Source organism: Grampus griseus (genome assembly GCF_964374135.1).
Source record: "Grampus griseus genome assembly, chromosome: 11".
Taxonomy (NCBI): domain Eukaryota; kingdom Metazoa; phylum Chordata; class Mammalia; order Artiodactyla; family Delphinidae; genus Grampus; species Grampus griseus.
The window spans coordinates 44,418,125-44,424,716 of record NC_139005.1 but is presented as its reverse complement, the minus strand read 5'-3'; positions in this window follow the sequence as shown (position 1 = coordinate 44,424,716).

Genomic DNA, 6,592 nt, shown 5'->3' with positions numbered 1-6,592 from the left:
TTAGAGTGGTCTCGGATTTGACTGATTGCTTCTTCATAGCGTCCTTTAACTTATTCCTCTAACCCCTATTTTTCCTAAACAGGATTAGATCTAGAGTCAGAGAGATTATGATTATTATTATTATTTTTTTGGCCACACTGCGTGGCTTGTGGGATCTTAGTTCCCGGACCAGGGATTGAATCTGGGCCCTCAGCAGTGAAAGCACAGAGTCCGAAACACTGGACCACCAGGGAATCCCCTAGAGTCAGAGAGATTCAAATTAACCAGTTCTGGGGATAAAAGACATCACAGGAGAGATGTTCTTTATGTTGTGTAACATCAGGACATAGGTCCAGTTGTCCCACCATTAGCCTAATCTCTTCACTGTACGCTTGTATTTGTTGAGAGAGATTTTTGAAACTGGCTAGGCGACAAATATGTGCCCTGAGCGAATGGGCAGCAGGCAGTGCAGCTCTGATTGGTCACTGCTATACAAGAACAGGGGCCCAACATTGCCCCTATTATTTTTTCAAGAACTTTTGGACATCCTAATGTTTATGCTAAATGTCACAACTTTTAAATGTTGGCTCAATATATTTTTTTTTAATGTGGGCCAAAAAAAGAATAAAACAAAACAAAAACATAGAATCCACCAGAGTTTTTTTTTTTTTTTTTTTTTTTACTTACTCATCAGTTTATTCAACCCATACTTACGGAGCTCCAGGCACTGTCCTGTGTGCTGGAGATACATACAGCTGTGACAAAACAACCAAAGCCCCTGCCCTCCTGGCTGTAAAACTCTGGTTGAGGAGACAGACAAGAAACAAGATAATAAGAAAAACATGTTATGTTTGGTAGCATGAGTCCTAGGAGAAAAATAAATTGGGAAAAGGGGAGATGTAATTACAAACTGTAATTAATGTAATTACAAACTGGGGTAAGGGTCAGGACAGACACAAAGCAGGGTTTCTGCCCTAGATCTGGTGGTCAGGGAAGATCCATTTCTAGAGCAGAGGTCATTAATTCTATACTTCATCAGAATCACCTGGGAGTGGGGCTTAGTGGGCCCGATACTCAGAGACTGGCATTTTTCACATGATGCTTCTGGTCCCTGTGGGCCATATTTGGAGATGTTTTGGTCTGGAGATGTGAAGGCAAGATAGTGGAGTGGCTAGGAGCCCAGACTTCAAGGACAACAGCCCTGTGATGTGTAACCTTGGGTAAGGTACTGATCTCTCTGGGAGTAGACCAGAGTTTGCAATCTCTATTTTAAGCTGAGATAATACCATGAATAAAAACAAGTGAAGGTGAAGGACATGTTGAAGAGGGAACAGACTAGTGTAATCTGAAGCATAGAGTTTGTTGAAGGAAGTAATGGAAGATAAAACTAAAGATAATTTAGGGACAATTCTTGGTAGGCCTTGAATACATGGCAGGGAATTTGGACTTTAGTTTTACAGGTAGGTTTTTGAGAAGAGGAGTGACTTCCAATTCATGATTCTGATGACGACGGGAAAACAATGAAAATTTGGTGACAATATTAGTAAGCTTTGCAGTAATTCATGTGAGAGGATTAGAACTTGAAATAGACCAGGAAAGAGGACAGAGACATGAGGGGAGAAAAATCAACAGGCCTTAGTAACTGACCAGATTCACTCAGCCAACATTTACAGCATGCCAGTCAAGTGCCAGACGTGGTTCTAGGCATTTGAGATACACAAATAATTGTATATTCCTTGAAAGGAATTTAAAGCTTAGGTGACGTACACTTGAACAAATAACGGGAAATACAGAATAGCATATTGCTAATAGGTAGGAATTAAGTACAATGGGACAACAGGAGGAAAGGGGTCAACTGTCTACCTGGTGGGATGCAGGAGGGAAGTTTTCTCAGGAATCATTGGAGCTGAGTTCCAAATAGGATCAGATATTGGCAATGAGGAAAGGGGCTAACAGCCAGGTTGAGCACGTACCGTTAGTCACGAACTAAATATTAAACATCTAGTCATCCCAGCAGCTTTATAAAAAAAGACTATTATCATGTCCATTTTCTATGTGGGGAAACCGAGACAAAGGACAAAATTCACGTAGCTAATAGTAAGAACTGGGATTTGAACCCAGAAAGTCATTCCAGAGCCTGGGCTCCCAACCAGTGCACATAACAAGGGGCATGTAACTAAAGATGAGTCACAGATAAAGACAGAGGTTTCTAATCTGTGAATCAGAGGAAAGTGTCATTAACCTGAATAGGGAGAAGAGGATGAGCAGGTTTCCGGGGTGAAGTAATGAGCTCATTTGGGGAACAATCGGTTGGAAGTGCTTCCCCATAAGAGGGGGTTAGCCAGAAAAAGGAAATGTGGGTCTACAGCTTAAGAGAAAGAAGTTAGGGTTAAAGACGTGGATTCGGGAGTTATCTTCCCAAAGGTGATCAAGAAATTCCAGGAATGAATACAGCCACTAGAGTGAACGCGAAGAATGTGACCTTAGGGACTTCCAGAAGTAATCTGGAACAGAATCTGGAAAACAGATGCATGATAAAGGTGGCTAGTGCTCAGCTTTTTTTTTTAAAGTAATTTTGAAGTAATGAATCATTTAAATGTGGCTCATAAACTAGCTGTGAAGGAGTTCCAGAAATGTTTTGTGCTATGAGAGCATTCCTGAAATAAGTGTAGGTTGAGATCATTTCAGCTCAAGTCCTCTAATGATTTGCTTTACTGGATAAACTTCAGAGATCCAAGCCTCTTAACATTTGGAACAAGTCAACAACTTGCAAGGGGATAAGTTCCTGTGTGTTAGATTTCCCCACACTAGCTTTTTAGTCACATAAAAGCAATTTGGATTAAGATCTAAGAATTTGTAGCTGAAAAAATCAGTATAGGGTGGCATTAGCTAGTCATTGGTTTTAAGGTGAAGAGACAGAAGGAAGGAATTAGGCTGTGATGTGGAGACACCCAGCCTGATTAGATTAGGGTATCTTACTGGAAAGAATTAAGGATTTAAAAAATGGGTGATTTAGGCAAGGCATATTGATAATAGGAGCATGTGTTTGAACAGATAGGGCACTGAAATCCCTAGACGGGATTAATACGATGAAAGCAGTGTTTTAGAGATTTAAGTGTGGTGAAACTGGGGCACCTGGAAGGCCATTGTAACACAAGCATGAAATAGATGATGTGATGGAGGAAGCAATGATTGATGAATGATGGGCATGGCAGAATAGAAAATGTCTGATAATTCTTAAGGTTGGAAATAGATGGAATTGAGAGAATAGTACTAACAAATGGAAGAAGTTGAGAATGTGATTCTGGGAAAGAAAAAGTTTTGTTTGTGTTTTAGGTCGGAGTCCCCAACCCCCAGGCCTCAGACCGGTAAGGGTCTGCACAGCAGGAGGGGAGTGGCGGGGCGAGCCAGCGAAGCTTCATCTGCCGCCCCCCATGGCTCACACTGCCACCTGAACCATCCCCCCCAACCCCTGTCCGTGGAAGAATCATCTTCCATCTTCCGCGAAACCGGTCCCTGGTGCCAAGAAGGTTGGGGACTGCTGTTTTAGGTGACATTAGGTCAGCTGTGCAGACATATAGGCAGCTGGAGATATAGGACGATGGTGTGGCTGAGAGGCCATGCCTGGAATGGTAGCTTGGGGTTTCTCTTTCTCGAGGAGGGAAAAGAATGAAGCTTTAGTAAAACTCCTCAGAAGAAGGGAGAAAATGAGATGGAGAAACAGTGTTCTACGAGAAAAGCAAGGAAGTACAATGTCTCTCAAGCCCAGTAAGAAATCAGTGGTTTCAAACATAGCAAAGTTTTCTACCACAGGCTATTAAAGATAGCATGGAGCTGGAGGCAGAGGGTATACATTTTATTTTATTTTATTTACTTTTTAATTTATTTGGCTGCACCGGGTCTTAGTTGCAGCATGCGGAATCTAGTTCCCTGACCAGGGATCGAACCCAGGCCCCCTGCATTGGAAGCTCAGAGTCTTAACCACTGGACCACCAGGGAAGTCCCAGAGGATACACATTTTATTTAAAAAAAAAAAAAAGAGTAGAAAACAACATGGTGATTTGAAAGTGTCAAGTGAAGGTATAGTATTGTTTGTCCTAAATTAATTAAGGATTGAATGAGTAGAGTAGGAGAATTTTAACTTGTTATGGAAGGATATTCATGGAAGCTTCCTTAGGAGGTTGAAATGAGTGGGACTGCAAGCCAAGGTGCAGAAGGTAACTTCAGCTCAGAAGAGCAAGGCCAAATACTGAACCAGAAAATGAAGAATGCCAGTGGGTAGAATGTAGTAAATACGTAAGAATAGTGAGAAAGGGGGCCTGGTTATGCAACACAAAGAAAAATATAAGGATAGAGACAGAGGATTTGTTGGGATGGAAGGGTGAAGGAATTGTGTGGGTGGTGGGCTATGGGGATGGTTACAATTTGAAATTATCTATTGTACAGGAAGGTTCAAAGTCTTGGCCTCTCACCTCCAGAGTTACAAGTCAAGCATCTGAGAGTGAAAAGTAGTATCTCAAGTACCAAACAACCTCAGCCAGTTTATTCTGGATCCAGATCCTCCATTTTGTAAACCATGGGGGCCTTCTTCTCTTCACAACATAGTTGTCAGTTGCCCTCTGCTGGTCAATTTTGGTCTTGGCTCTTCAGATATTTAAATTTGAGAGTGTGTGCAAAATGGGATTTGGTAGGAAGTCCAGTACAGAACCTATTAGATTCTATTCATTCAGTACATTTTTTTTTTATCACATCTATGTCTAAGGCCTAGTAGAGTCCTTACTCTCAAGAAGCTTACAGTCCAGTCTGAGTGAAGATTAAAGCATGTACACATGACTATGTTAAAAAACACCCATGTACGCAAAAAGGTTTTTTTGGAGTGGCTTATATGTGCCAAGAGTGTATATTCTATGGGGGAAGAAGGATTTCACATAGAAAGATTAGAGAATAGGATATGGTGGGAGACAGGTGGTTAGAGAAGACTTCTCAGGAGAACCAACATTTAAGTGGAGACTGAGAAGAAGGTAAGGATGAGAAAGATTATTTCAGGCAGAGAGCAGCATGAACACAGAAAAATACTATATGCCACCAGGAACTAACAGAATACCAGTGGATGAAATGTAGTGAATATGAAAAAGTGGGGAGAAAAAAAGGGACCAGATCATGAAATACAAAAAGCAACCATGGAAGGGTTTAAGGTCCCCGGCTACCTTAAACCGGGGTAGTGTGGATGCTTTAGTGAAGCTTTATATATACATCAACTCATGTGGTCCTCAAAAGTACCCCTACCTTCAGCAAGTGGTGGGTCCAGCCTGCACTCACCTCTGAGAAAAGTGGACACAGTTGAGACTATTTAGGAGGTAGAATAATGTAACTTGTTTTATTTTATTTTAATTAATTTTTGCAGAAGCGTGTCAAAGGAGATGCCTTGCATTCAACCTAGTGGATGGTGGTGGTAAGTTCTAGCTGTTGTAATCAAGAACCTCAAAGAGGAGGGGTAAAAAGACGGGGAGGATGGAAAATAATAATGGTGTGGGGGCCAGGGGGAAGGAAGTGGTGAGGGAAAAACAGCATGAATGGAAAAAACAGCATAAGCAATGATAGGAAGGTGGGAAACTCCAAAGTGTAAATGTGTAAAAAGCTCTGTGAATTACCTTTGAACCCCCCTGCCCCCTGGGGAACCTTCTTGGAGATGTGGCTGTGCAAGAAATAAAATACAAAGAGAACATCTTCAACAGGTATCCTAGATATTCCCCACAGTGAGCAATTGGGAATAGGAAGAACGAGCTGAGGTGAGTACAGGAGGGTTAGAGGCTAGAGAAGGATTAATACCCTAGCTAGGAACTTGGAACATGGAGAATTTATTTATTTTTTTATTTTTTATTTATTTATTTATTTTTTTTAACATCTTTATTGGGGTATAATTACTTTACAATGGTGTGTTAGTTTCTGCTTTATAACAAAGTGAATCAGTTATACATATACATATGTTCCCATATCTCTTCCCTCTTGCGTCTCCCTCCCTCCCACCCTCCCTATCCCACCCCTCCAGGCTGTCACAAAGCACCGAGCCAATACATGGAGAATTTAGAACACATAATGAGCACTCAATAAAAAGTGAGTTATCTTCGCACACTCTGGCTCCAGCTAGATTGGCAGCGTTCATGATTCAATAGGTTACTCCCCACTAGCCCTGTGATACCTGAGGTGCAGCTCTTCACAGCAATCCCAGTGAGAGAATGCCTTGTTTCCCGGGTCTTCATTGTAATCAGGCCTACAAGATGTGACGTCTGGTCATGAAATCCAGAGGTGCCCTCTTTACCTGGAAACTCCAGTTTTGACTATTATAGCACAACAGTTATTCACATTCCCGAACAAAACTTAACCTTTCTTCAACCAAATCCTTTGCTATGCCCTCCCAAAAGAATGAAACAAGGTATGCCAAAACTCTGCTTGCAAAGCTGAAGTTACAGAACTCTGAAAGTGCTTTGTATCCTAGCAGCCAATACAGTGGTGCATAATTACGCTTCTCATGGTCACCCTCATTCCCGCCCCCTCCCCCCAAATCCAGAGGTGAGACCTTCTGGCTTCTGTTTCTGAGACAAAGGGAAGTGCA